The sequence below is a fragment of the Falco punctatus genome, assembly GCF_963210335.1.
Source record: "Falco punctatus genome assembly, chromosome: 8".
NCBI lineage: Eukaryota > Metazoa > Chordata > Aves > Falconiformes > Falconidae > Falco > Falco punctatus.
The window spans coordinates 32,622,328-32,636,127 of record NC_137588.1 but is presented as its reverse complement, the minus strand read 5'-3'; the positions used below and the strand labels follow the sequence as shown (position 1 = coordinate 32,636,127).

Sequence of the window (13,800 nt, the reverse complement as noted above, 5' to 3'; positions counted from 1 at the left end):
TATTTTTGTTACGTTGTTTTTTGTAAAAATGCTGTCTTCCCAATTCTGACAACTGCTGTTCAATTTCTTGAAGTCAGTTCTTGTCCATCATGGCTCTCAAATGGCCTGCAAACTTGGGTTTAAAATTTCAGTAGTAAATTGTGCACAACTAGCTGATTCGCCTTTTCGGTGCAGAACATTGTGCTAAGGCCAAAACTGGATGCTTGTTGCAGGCCAGCTTTGATCCCTGCTTTGGTTTTGCCCAGACAGAACTAGCTGCCTGAATTTTATGCGTGTCTTCATCTAGGTAAGAAAAGGTGTATTTGGAAAAGGTTTGCTTTGTTTGAAAGAAATTGGGTGAAGGGTGACTTAAGGATAATTTGCAATAGCTTTATTTCTTTTACTTCTATTTCCAACAAAGCATTGCATGTGGTCTGTGTACTCGTGGACCTTAGCAAACAGTGAAGGTTCCTCTCCCTCTTAACTCTTTTTAAAGGGAAATTATCTAGCTAATGGCTGTTAGCATGTGGTTAGTAGTCCACGTGATGAATGCCCTCTTGTGAAGTGTGCGTGTTTTCAGTTACAGTGCAGGCTTAGCTTCCACAGCTCGATTCGCTTCACCTCGGCGAGCTTCCTTCAGTTATTTTGTAAACATCAAAAATGGGTGGAAAGCTTTGAGAGTAACAGCAGGTAGGTAGACCGTTTTAACTTAATCTTGACAAAATGACTGTATATAAAAAGAGTTTACCTACACGGATTGTCTGATGTGCCGATGGAGCTGTCGCTTCTGTCCCAGGAAGCTTTGCTGGGTGGGTTATTACTGCTCATGCTGTCCCTGGCCTTCCCCGTTACTAGCAGTGCCTTGACGTGTCAGTACGTTTTAGTTGCTACTGTTGTCTGCTCCTGAAATGTAGCTGGAATAAGGGAGCCAGCTGAACTGGAAAGATGAAGTATTTTTATGAACTCTATTTATTTATTTATTTATTTATTTTAAACATCGTATTATTTCAGTATCTGGCACGTCAGCCAAAGCAGAGTTAACCTAGCAGCTGTGTGCAGGGACTGCCTTGGCAAGCGCAGAGCAACTCGTGGAGCTCAGGTCCACACTGAGGAGCTTGCCTCGTGCAGGTGAGCCAGAGGAGAGAGGCGGCCGTGCCCAAACACTCGGCAAAGTCCCAGAGCAGCTGGCTGGGCTGTGAGCACGGCATCCTAGGAGAGACCTTACTTTCCTGTCGACTCCTTACCACTGAAATTCTTATTTGCCTTTCAGTTGAAGAAACGAGAAACACTTTCTAATGTTCCCTAAAGGTTTACAGGGAAGGAAGTTGTCTTAATTCCCCGCGCTTGTTACACAACGGTGAGGCAGGGCTCTAACTTGTGTTACCTTATGCTGCCTGGCTGTTCTGCACACCCCTGGTGCCTCTGTCTTGTACTTGCTCCTAGAGCTCTGTGGGGAGGTGCCATCTACATAATGAAAATCCTCATATGGGACTATTGTAGAAACAATGGAATGAAACAAAGCTGGCAGAATGAGAGCTAGTAACATGGGAGCACAGGCTTTGGTGCCAAATCCCAGCATAGAATACCCGTGTATCGCCAGCAAAAGCGGTCACCTGTGCCACAGGAGTAATGCATGAGCTGTTTCCCTCCGGTGGGTGGCTGCTGGGGAGGGCAGGGTGCTGGCTGCAGCGGTGCTGGGCAGGGAAATGTCTCTAAATGGCAGCGGCTCCATCGTGTCCCCCCGTCCCCCCCCCCCCCCCCCCGAGCTGAAACGGGGAGGTTTTATGTATGACCCCTCTACAGCACAGCTGCACCAAGTACCTCCTGCCTCGGGCAGGCTGGAGAGCCTCAAGTTCCTGGGTAAGCAAAGGATCGAGAGTCGTTGGCTGCTGTTTTCTGATGCTTCTTGGTATGATACGGTATTATCAAAAGGAATTTGCAATTGTGACTTCTGTAGGGTCAAATGCAGACGAGTAACTTTTTAATTTTGCTTTCTTTTAGTTGCTTTTGAATGGTTTACATAGACTGGCCTTTCCAGTGCTGCATCTTCTTTCAAAAAAAAAAACCACACCTTTTTGCTTTGACTGGTTGTAGAAGTTACCTAAAACACCAAACAAAGCCAAATTGGAAAGGATCTTGGGTGGATCTGGGGGAAAACAATTCCAGACGGTGTATTGCAGAGTATTTGGAGCTGAGGTGAGATGGCACCATGCTGGGAGGGGCAAGGGGGGCTGAAGCTGCATGTGAGGGCAGATGGGGTTTTGAAGAGAGACGCATAAGAGGATAAGGAGGTAAGAGGCAGTGGACAGGCAGGAGGAAGAGCAGAGATGGGATGGGCAGGGGAAGCAGAGAGGAGAGCTGATGGAAAGCTTCTGTACCTGTGGGCTGGGCTGTGCGGGAGGAGGGGAAAGCAGCACTGTGTGGCCCTTGTTTTTTGGGGGGGGGGGGGGAAGTGAGGGAGGTGAAAATGGGAGGTAAAGGAAATTTCAAGAGCTGCTGAAGACAGACCTGTATAATACTAATGATAGTGTAATGATAGCACCTAGGTCTGAGTGAAACTTGTGGTGGTGACCGTGGTCCTTAAGCTGAGTCAACACTGATAATGGTGTAACATTTATCTTGAGCTCAGAAGGAGAGATTTAAAAAAATGTGAAAAAAAAATAATTTACTTTTAATATGATCGCTTTGAATTTTCTGAATAAATAAAATAGGAGAAGAAGCTTCAGCCTTCCGAACCCCAGCATAAACTTTGTGGACACCTTGCTCCTACAAATACCAGCACGATCAGCCGTGTGATCTGGGGGCCTCCTGGCTGATGCAGCTCCATAACAGGCTGCTCCACGTACCACAAAACATCCCAGGGACTATAATTAGTAAATAGCTTCATTTGCAGCAAACGTTTTCTGTTACCTGTATATATTGTGGCATATGATAACACCAACTACATTCTCTTCAGAAAGTAGCTGTGCGCGGCCACAGAAGATGAAAAACGACTTTGTGGTGAGCCTTCCCAGGATACTAAGATGGAAAATGATGTAGTCAGAGGGAAAAGGCAACCCCGACCGCCCTCTTGTGGGTCTCCAGCACGGGCTCCCAGGGTCCGAATAAAACTGCGCGGCAGGAGGGAGGCAAGTGCCACCCCAATAGCTGAGGTGTAATAGATGCCTAAATACAAAGAGATGGTTATACTGGAACAGATGTTCATGCAGGATTTAGCAATGAATTCCTGTCTTGCTGCAGGTTGCTATTAATAATGCTGTGTATTATGCTGTGATTTGCAGGTTCCTCAGGTGCCATTCATACCGCACAGATGCTGCCGTGAGTTGGACTGAAAACAGGTTTCTAAGCTAGTGGTATCATTTTTTTTTTTTTTTTTTTTTTTTTAAAGAACTGCTTGGAGGTCCTGCTGGCTGCACGGTCAGAAGGAATGACCTGTGGCCGTTTATGTAAGCTGCACACCAATGCGAGAGATGGCAAAGTTGCCCTTGCCCAGTGCTGTTTTGAATTAGCTTTGTCTGAAGCATGTGCTCCCTGATTCCAGCTCTGAGCCTCTCTGGTGACACAGAGGCCAGATCTCATGATGGTTGTTCCAGGGGCTGAAAGCATAGACTTTCTTTCCAGTCTCATTTGTCTGCTTTATCTCCCAAGCAAGGTGTTGGTAGGCTCCTACCTGCTCACGTCTGGTGGCCCTGCAGACACTGGATGCTCCGAGGGCAGCAGGGAAGAGCTACGGGCTCCCTATATCAACTCTTCTTTTCCCAGGTAATACTTTCAGACTGACAGGCATATAACAATCTAATCTCTCTAACTATGTATTTTTATAAACAGGCAAAATACTAGCTTTCTTCCTGCCTTGTGCAATTTCTCCTGAAATTCAAGACCTGTTGAAAATCAGCATCCGTGGTTCAGAGATCTCTTATGCTGGGACTTGCATAAGCTTGAGAAGAAGCTATATATGGATCTGCAGATACAGGTGTTAAATTAGGAAGCTGATGTCTAGCGCTGCACCCTGGGTGTGACTCAGGAGAAATTATCTCCCTGTGCTGGAGCTAACGCACAGCTATGGTTGATGAAGAGTGCATGTGGAGTATGATTCAGATTTAGCATTCTCCTAAGTGAAGTGAAAAGCATACCCTTATGTAGTTTAATGTGTTATTACGTTATAACTCTCTGCTGTTGCTGAAGTTTGACCAAACTCTCAGACATACGAAGTGCTTAACCTTTGAACCATGTAAAATGTCAGGAATATTCACTGGCACAGGGGGTTCATTTTGTGGACCAGGAGACACCGTGTGGTCTGGGAAGCCAAACTATTAGAGGACATGAGGAATCCTCCCTTCAAAATCTAAAATCCTTCTCAGTGTTAAATATTGCCTAAGTGTATCTCTCTTCCTTATAGATAATTGAACTTTTATAACCTCTAACTTCTCTTTATGGTTGGCTTTACCATTTCTCCCCTCTCCATAGCATCTTACCTGTTTCTATTTCTCCTCTAAGCAGAATAGGGATGTGAACATGTATTGCCTTTTCCAATTTCGTGGCACTTGATATATTCAGAAATAATTGCTGGTGATCACTTACTTTTTGTTCAAAGTCCTTCTCCCTGCTGATGTAGTTACTGCTATTTTTAGCTTTAAAATGCTAAATACACAGTGCTTAGCTGGGTCTTTTTCTGTTTCCTTCCAACGAATATAATGATCGCAATTACAAGGCAATTTAGTGGCTGCTCGTTTCATGTTACTTTTATATTTGAAAACATTTCCTTTTTCCCCTCTCATGTTGACGTCCACTATGGAGCTTCCTGGGCTGGAATTCAGTGAAAAGGATGGTAAGACAGGGAGGGGGGGACATACTGCCAGTTTAAGGTGTGAGTGGCAGGATAGATGCCTCGGTGGTGGTCCTCAGTAGATGGTCCTTGAGAATTTGTTACTTTATTCAGGTGAAGTTTCTCCTTCCTCCCTATGCCCCATCACTGGAATGGGATGGTTTTTGCACTGTGCTACTGGAGATCCCGGGCAAACACACAGGGATCAGGGTCTAATGGAAATGCTTCTGGAGGGCCACGGGGCAGCAGGTTCCTGGTCCAGGGCTGTTGGCAGGATTTGTCTGATCTCACAGGAGCCAAGGGTGGCGAGCTGCCGTAGGAGCCTGCTCTTGGGAGCTGATAACCTCGGCATTGCAAGATCCCACTTTCAGTAGGCAGATAAGGATACAGAGGGGAAATTAGTTGTCAATAGTAGCACGGCTGGAGGTAAGCACAGGGAAAGAAATCACAGAGCTCTGCAAGCCCAGCTAGAGTTTTGGGTAAGGTCAGGTTTGGCAAATACAAACTCAGCTTGTGGAAGAGTTTGTAAATTTGGCTTCCAGGACTGACTTTCACACGACCCTGCTATGGTTAGGAGGTGGCCCTGCTTGGGAGATGAGCTGGGGTTGCTTTTTCCATCTGAGGGGCAGCATATGGGATGCAAGAGCCCTAGCCCTGAGTGACAGAGCTGGGAGCTGGCACCTCAGGTGAGAGTGGCCTGTGTGGGATGAGAAGGCACGTTTTGGTGTCCTGGGCACATTGAGCTGCCTGTGCGGGCAGACATAGTTGTTGGTTCAATAGTGGTTCCTACCATCTTTGCCAGAGGATGCCTCCTCCCTTTCTCTCTTGCCACCTACCTTCCTGCCTTCCATTGGTGTTAATACTCAGGCATGGGAACCTTTCACCAGGTGTTGGTAAGGCCACCATGCCGAGTTTGTGCCTTCAGGTATGTTGTAACAGTTGATCTTACGTGTTACCCATTCTATGGCGTTACTGTGCAGGCAGCCGGCTGGTTTCCTTCGTTGCTTTTGTTCTGAACGTCTTGGCTCCCCCTCCCCCTCCCTTCAAGCTAGTTCAATCCCTTTCAAGTTACTTAGTTTGCCTGTGCCTGCTGCTCAGAAAATTGGGGTGGCTTTTACTGATATGGTGGCCATCCACAGTACACAGCCTCCCCTCCTGTGGAAAGAAGGTGCCACAAAACCTTAATCTCTCACTTCATAATGCAATTGCATTCCTGGTATTTTTTTCCTGTTCTTCCTATCTGTTAATTAAGGATGGGAAGGGTCTTGAGGTGTTGCTGAGGTATCTGCTGCTTCCTGTTGTGCAGGGTCCTCTAAAGTCCTTGCCAACATGTCGAGTCTCCTTGGATGTACATTGGCATGGATGGTGCTGCTTCTTTACAGGTGGCTCTATAAACAGCCATCCCTGGAAATTTAAGCTTAATTACATTTTATGTCTCGGCTCTAGAGAGGCAGAAAGTGTGTCCCTAGAGCAATGCTCTTCTGTTATCCAGAAGGAAGTGGGTTTCTGCGGTGGCTGAAGAGCTCTGGCAGCATGGATTGCCATCCAGGTTGGGTCAAGCAGCCGTGTTCAGCAGTGCTGCTCCTCTCACCTTTCACCTTTCTGCCTTTTCCTCTGCACTCTCCAGCCAACAGGGCTTTGTCCTTTTGCCTCATATTTAAAAACTGAAGGGATTCCTGCTTAGCTTTGATACAAGCCATGTCCTTAGCAGACACTTTTCTTTTTCCCCCATCTTCCTTACCAAGTGAGCACCAAGTCCTCTCCAGCTCGGTTATCCAAGAGTTCTCCAGCTGCTGTGTCAACATTTACCTTCCAAACCACTGATTTTCCTGTAGCATGTGACCAGTGTTCAGTTCTGAGGAACCTCTCCTGCTGCAGGTTGGAGATATGGCATGCTGCAGCAAGCAAGAGGTGCGCTTCCCTGGCCGGCTGCAAGAGTGTGTCACATTCTGATTGTGTCTCGGTAGCTGTCCCTGAACAAAGGATGTTTCTGGATCCAATGAATGGAAAAGCAAACTGTTGCATGGCTGTATGGGAAGTCTAAATCCACTTATTAGATTTTCCCCAGATTATGGCAGAAAGGAAAATAAAATACAAGCTGTGAAAATGCGTCCTCTCACTGACTGATCTTATTGTTGCTGCTAGTCCCTTGAGTCAACACACACCGGAGATGTTCCTTTACCTCCAGGTGTTTGAAGAGGCTGATATTTGGAAGGACAAGTGTTCTACCAAGTGTAAAGGTGCAGTCTGACTCACATCACTGAAGGTGAGATCTGGAGTTATTTCTGTGTAGCATCCCTGGGTGCGAGAAGGAGTTGGTCACATCTCAAGGTTGGTGTTTAAGGTAGGTTGAAGGAATTGCTCCCTGGAGATCTCTCTGTCTGCCTCGGCTGCACAGGGAGTTGCAGAGACATAATTAGATTTCACATGCAGTTCACCCTAAACAAGGAACAGAAGCTGTAGTGGATTGCTGTGGGTTTGCTTTTGAAGATTTTGACCTCTTTTTGTCCGTAAAAATTAGAAACTAGGAATTTTACGGAGCCTTCTTGGATTTGGTCCAGAAACGCCAGCTTTGCTGTTCTCTAGGAAAGGGAACCCCTGTCTTATGTTTCTTCCTCAAAAAATAATAATAAAAAACCAAGCTAAAAATAATTTGCAGGTCAGCGTGCCTCTGGCACCTGTGTTTATGTGCTTGAAGGGCAGGACAGTAATCCCCCCCTGAGGAACCAGATGCTGGCTGAGAGCTGGGTGCTGTTGCTGTAGAGGTGTTTTGCCTGGCAGGATGGCCACAGGCTGGCAGAGAAGAGTTAACTGGTGGTATCTAGACTCATGCACAGAGCAGCTGCTGATGTGCAGGCGAATGTGTTCCAGCAGGAAAAACAAATCTTGTCCCTACCTGTGCTCGTCTGTTCCCGCCGGAGCCAAATTGCAGCGCTGCCTGTCAGGCTGGCCTGGGGCCGGCTCGCAGGCTCCTGGCACCGGCAGCGCTGGCCGCATTTCTTGCCTGGCTCCGTGTCAATGTTGCTCCTTGGGTTGGAGGATCTTGTGCAAGTGGAGGGCAGCTGGGGGAGGTCAGTGAGTGTGTGTGACAGCTCATACGCGGTTTGGCAAAGTGCTCTCTCACTGCTTGCAGCTCGTCGGCACTTGCTTACCTGCCCCGTCGCGTCAACCGTGCTCTTTGCTAATGGGCGCTCTCCAGCTGGCTCTGCAAACGTGCAATTCACAGCTGCATCGTAGCTAGTCTCCCCAGAGCTTGCAACCGGGTTTGTGAAATCTCTCGCATCTCAGCGTTTTAGCATAAATGCTTATTGACATCACCCGTGGTGGGTGAGCCCCCAGCACAGCTCTGGGGACCGTGCGCGTGGCACCATGAGGGAGCGCGCGAAGCAACCCCATGCTGTATGCCTTGTTCAAACAAGTGCCTTTGGATCCAGCAGGTTTCAGCAGAGAAATCCAAAACTAGACTAAACAAAGCCAAAAAAAAAAAAAAAAAAAAAAAAAAAAAGATTTAAGACATGCTTTTCACAAGGTAAATGGCTGTTTCTGGGTTTCTTCTTCTTTGGTTTTCTTAGCTAGCTTTTAGCTTTTCTGTGAAAATCAAGCCACTTATCGTGAATTTTTTGAATTTAAATTTGGGACCCTTTGCCCACTGCACAGCATTACAGGGGAAGTATTTGCAAATGGCAGCTGTTCTGCTGCAGTCAGTGTAGTGGGGAACTACACTGTGAGCCACCTCTGCTGCTCACCAGCACTCACAGAGAAGGGATGCTTGCTGGACAGACTGGTTTGTGAAAGAAATGTAAATAAAAAAAGAAACAAAACAAAAATAACCCTAAAAAGTCATCTAAAAAAATAGTGTCATCTAAACCCCATGAAAAGCTATCCAATACACACTTGATCTTAGCCTTGTCTTGCAAGCTGATATATTGTTTTTGCTATAACCATGAAAAATTCTTCAGCTCAAGTTTTTCCTACTGGACAGCGTCTATGAGAGAAACCATTTCCATTTCTGGGCCTGGAGAGTTAAAATGAGAGAAATAACTTACTTGCTTATGGCTAACCTGTCAGAGGAGACACAGATCTTGGCCATCACGCTTCCACCCCCATCCAAACTTCCTCAACGTTTGGAGCAGACAGATTTGAGTTTTTCTATCGTACATGGCTCCAGATGCAAAGCTTTGTTCCAGCTGCTCTGAGAGGCTTTTTGGATCTCCCACTTGGCTGGGGACCATCTCCAACAGGAGCTTCAAGAGCAGAGTCTGGGCTTGTACTTTCTGTTAGGAAAAAAAACACAAACAAAACACCCCAGGGCAGAGGGTGTGCAGTCAAGGTGCTCCTCTCTTCTGCAGCCGCCCTCTGTGCTGGCTTCTTCCAGCCTAGTGGGAGATGCTTCTTCCCCTCCTCTTCTTGTGTAATGTCAGCTACAGTCAAGCCCTCATTTTCTTTGGTTCTGTATTTCTTTTCCCCCTATAATTATTTGATAATTTATCTCCTAGTTCCTCGTGATGTGCTTTTTGCCTCATCCTTACTATTTCTGTCATTTTTCAGAGCATCCAAGGGAGCTAAGCTGCAGGTGAGTCCGTGCACCTGGCCGTGGCACTGGTGGCTTGGATGCAGCCATAAATCCTGCGATTCAGAAGAAGCCTATCTAGCGACAGCCACACACTCCTGGATCTGCTCAGTGCAAATAGTGATGCACCACTAGGCTGGACTGGCAGGATGCAGGTTAGTGGCAGATGAATCAGAAATCGCAGCAGAAAGATGAGGACGTGCTAGTTGGCTACCTCCACCCTTCACTTAGGGTGCCTACAGCACAAAACGGGAGAAAGAGCAACAGATCCAGTTGCTGGCAGTTCACTTAATGAAGTGCTGCTGGTGCTGTGGCAAAGGCTGTCCCTGATTTCTGTGGGCATCTGTGCTCAGGGGTGAGGCAGATGGGCACAAGCAATATCTATCAGTCGTGGCTGTGGTGTCCATGGAGCTGCAGAGCCGCCACGTTGCTCCCTGGCTTACCTAGGGCTGCGTCTCCTCTGTGTCTGTCCATCCCCTGGATGGGACACTGACAGCCTCCATGGTCTTTTGATCACGTCTGAGTAATTTATGGTTGCCAGTTGGTGCCAATATGAGATGTACTAGGACTTGTTGGTGTCCTTAAACACTATTTTAAGAGGGGCTCAGACTAGTGTCCCACTGCATTGTGAACAAAATTGACTTTTTCTAAGTTTTCCACCCCTTGGTGAGAGTCCTTCTCTGCAGGGTACAGACTTTTCCCCAAAGGTTGGCATGGCTGTTCCTTGGGCACCTTTCCATGGGAAATGCACTGGAGCATCCCGCTGGGCCAGGGAGGTGCAAACCGTCTCTGTTGGGTGGCGGCAGAAGTTACAGGAGGAGGAAGGGGAAATGGAGAGACAAACTGCCTGGTGCCGTGGCTGCCACAGCCTCACCACTTTAGGAAATAAGCCTGAGACAAGTTCCCTCTTCGTATCGTGGTCCCCTAAACTTGCATTTCATACCAGCCTAGTGCCTGCTGCTGCGAATCTGGAGGGAAAACCCTGCCATGGGATGCTGCTTTGGGTTGTGCAGCGAGGCACGGGACTAGCTTGCAATTAACAAGGTGGCAGGTAAGGCTCTTTGGGCTGAGACCACCGTGTTGTGTTCTCTGTGCTCGACTGCCTTGCTGCAGGCGGCAGCTACTCGAAACTCCTTTCCCCCAGCGCCCTCCAGCAGTTTAACCGGTGCTCCCCAGCAGCAGATATGGTAATTCCCAGGGTAAGTGTGGGATGGATCGGAAAAGCTGCCAGCTGCCATTGGAGCCTCCTTTCCTGTGAGCCTGGTCTAGCGTGGCACATGGCCCCAGGGGCTTCTCCCCTCCTCCTATCTCCAGCTGCTTGTGGCTCTCTCCAGCTGCTGGGGAGCGGGATTGTCACCGTCCCTGGCTGGGAGATTGCTATGCAGCTGCTTGGTGGGGGTAGGACATCTCCAAAAAGGTGCCTGCTAGCTGGCCCCTGCTTTGGTCTCCCTTGGTTTCTCTGCTTTCCTTACTGCCTCTTCTCCTTCCCTGCGAAACCACGTGTGCTCCAGGTACAGCTCCTGGCTGCAGCCGCCTCTTCATGCTCCCCTTCAGAAATCCTTGATTTCCTACCACAGAGCGGGTGCTGCAGCTGGTGTGGCCCTGTGTCCCTGGTGCCACGTTTGCTGTACCCTGGCTGTTGGTGTTCTTTAGTAATTGCAAAGGCGGGGAACCTTATGAGGGGTCTAGAATAAAAGCCAGCTACAAGTTACCGTGCTTAATGGTGTGGCAGTGAACGGTATCTCATCCCACCTTTCCCAGCTTGGAAGAGGTCGCTAAGGGATAAATCTGGGTCGCTGGTAGCTTCTGTTGGGCTGTGGTGTGGCCTGAAACGTTTATGTGGGAGGAAACAGTTTAAAGAGTGATTGAAAGGCTTTAAGTTGTCAGGGGAGAGGCAGGACCCATAGCCACCTGCACAAGGGGGTGCCCACCTGTGCGGAGGCTACAGGGAAGTGATGTACTGTAGGGGACCCGTCCCTATGTCGTGGCACCACTGGTGAGATGGAGGGATGACAAGATACGGGGGGATGCAGGAGGACCTGGCCACGGTGCAGTCAGCAGCGTACAGGGGATAACGGCCACTGTGGTGTTTCAAAGCTGGCTCCAGGGATACCACTCCTCCAAAAGGGCTTGTGAGCACATTTCAAGGCTTGGCTGCTGCTCCAGTGGCTCTGGGATCAAATGGGGGCATGTGCTGTAGCTTGAGTGTTTTGTGAACAACTAAACTGCAGTCTGTGCCAGCATGACTGCTTACTCGCAATGTGATGACAATTAAATGAAGTGCAATGTTTAATGACGACTATCTCATTTGCTAGAGGGCATCTGAGATTTCTTTTTCACGCTCTGATGCAAATTTATTTAAACTTAAGATCTACTAAGAAAAGGGAACCATTCATCTAAGACAGATCACAAAAACTTGCTAACTTGTTTAGGTGTCTGCTGTGTGTTGCTGTTTTGCTGCTACAGGCTTTACTATAGGTCTGAAAAAACTTCCACTGTGCAAAGAAGGTGGGTTTTTTCCCGGACACCAAAGCCACAACCTCACTAGAAACTATGCAAACACAAAGCGCCAGCCTGGCCGTGCAAGGTGGTGCTTTTACTAGGAGCTGCTGATCAGGGTCAGGCGCATCACAGGGGAGGTTCCCAGCAGCTCCCTGCTCTCCCTCTCTCCTCCCCAGATTCCCTAGCTGCGGTGGGTGATTTAAGGTTAACGTTCCTTCATTCAGTAATTTAGTTGTAGCTATAAAACCCAGACATCTTTCAGGGAATGGTAAGAAGATGTGCAAATTCAGCCACAAGAGATGGAGAATGTTATCTTCCTGTTGGTGGTTGTGTTTTTACATATTATAACAGGCTTGAGGACGGATAGACATCTCTTGCTTTTCACTGCTGTGTTCAGCACAAGCAGGTCTTCAGTTCCAGCAGGAGCTGGAATACTGCAATACCAATTACTTAGGAATGATGTCTTAAAAGATTTGATAAGTTGAGACTACTAGCGGTTTCCAGTCGTATAAAGCAACCACGGGTTTCTTGCTCTGTGTTGTTTTAAGGGCCTGTGCCACCCTGAGCTGCTACCTTGTAGGAATTTCAGCCTGATGTAGCTGTGAGCGGCTGGGGTTTATCATTGGCTTCAGCATATCACTCCTGCAAAGTCAAGGGAAATCATTGTACCTTTGCCTTTTTCCATTTTAGCTTCAAAGGACATGTTCCTATAGCTCCAAATAACTATGAAAATCTTTTACTAAACTTTGAAGCTGCAATATTAACTGTTTTATACACCTAAGATTGGTGCTTCTGTGGTGAAGACACAGCAATGCCTTTTCTGTTTTGACCCAGCCCATTTGCTATTTTTGCATTTAATATTTTAATGCTGTCTCACCCTGTGCTACACCCTACCATTTTAGTTCTTTTGTGAGTCAGATAACTTCTGTATTACCAACATAACTTCCTTTGATAACACATTATATTTAAGAGAAAAATGGTGGTTTGAACTTGCTTTGTGGGTTTTTTCCCACCGTCTCTCACAGATGATTTTATTTCCCTACTTTAGCACTAAATAAGACCTGTTTTTCTTCCTTTTTAAGGACATTGACTTACTGATTTCTCCATGAAAAATTCACCAGCATTAAAACGACGCATTAGTATGCACAGCTATAGCACAGGACGTTTTATTTTTTGACAGCTCCAGCTTTGTAAACTTCTCTGTAAACTGTGGGGGGGAAAAAGCAGCCATTTTAGTAGATAAGTGGGCTGCACTACAAACAGATATATTTCCCAAGCAGGAACCGATCTGCAAAATACCACCACCTTGCATGCAGTTAGGAATGAGATTGACTATCATATCTTTAATTAAATATGCTGAGTTGATAGAAAAAATGGCCAAGCTGTAAAAATGAAAGTATCCTCGATCTACATCTAAATATACATTTTTTTCAAAGGAACCCATAGCTTTTTATCATTCCTTTGCATTCCAGTAAGTGGCATTGATTTCAGCCTGTCAGCTTGCATCTACTGGTCTTGATAAGGAGTCTTTGATAACATGTTGATTATTTATTTAAATAAAGCTATTTCCCACCTGGAGATACATGGATTTGGGGACATCCCATGAGGTTAGCCCTTTTGTATATTCAACGAGTGACACAGAATCTCCCATCCCATTTATTTATTTATTTATTGCCATTTTGGCAAGGTTGTCAGCTAGGATTTTATAAGGATCTATTTCCTCTCTGTCTCTGGCTTCAGAGAGCTGAGAGTTAACTTTGCCTGGCAGTTAGGACCAACTGCACAACTGCCAGCAGCTCTGCAACACTTTCCAGCTCACCAGAGGGGCTGTGGGAAAAGGATGCTGCCTCTTTTCTTGGGATGGCGTCTTTCCTCACAGCTTTGACCCAGAAACAAATCCAGTGCGTTACCTCACAGTCTACTG

At 47.0% G+C, this 13,800-nt stretch overlaps 1 protein-coding gene across 1 annotated transcript in view; it reads right to left on the bottom strand.

The window, feature by feature from the left end:
- Window positions 1–13,800, bottom strand: part of LOC308068497 (TGF-beta receptor type-2-like) — a 310,921-nt gene that overhangs the window by 78,166 nt on the left and 218,955 nt on the right. The window lies entirely within an intron of this gene.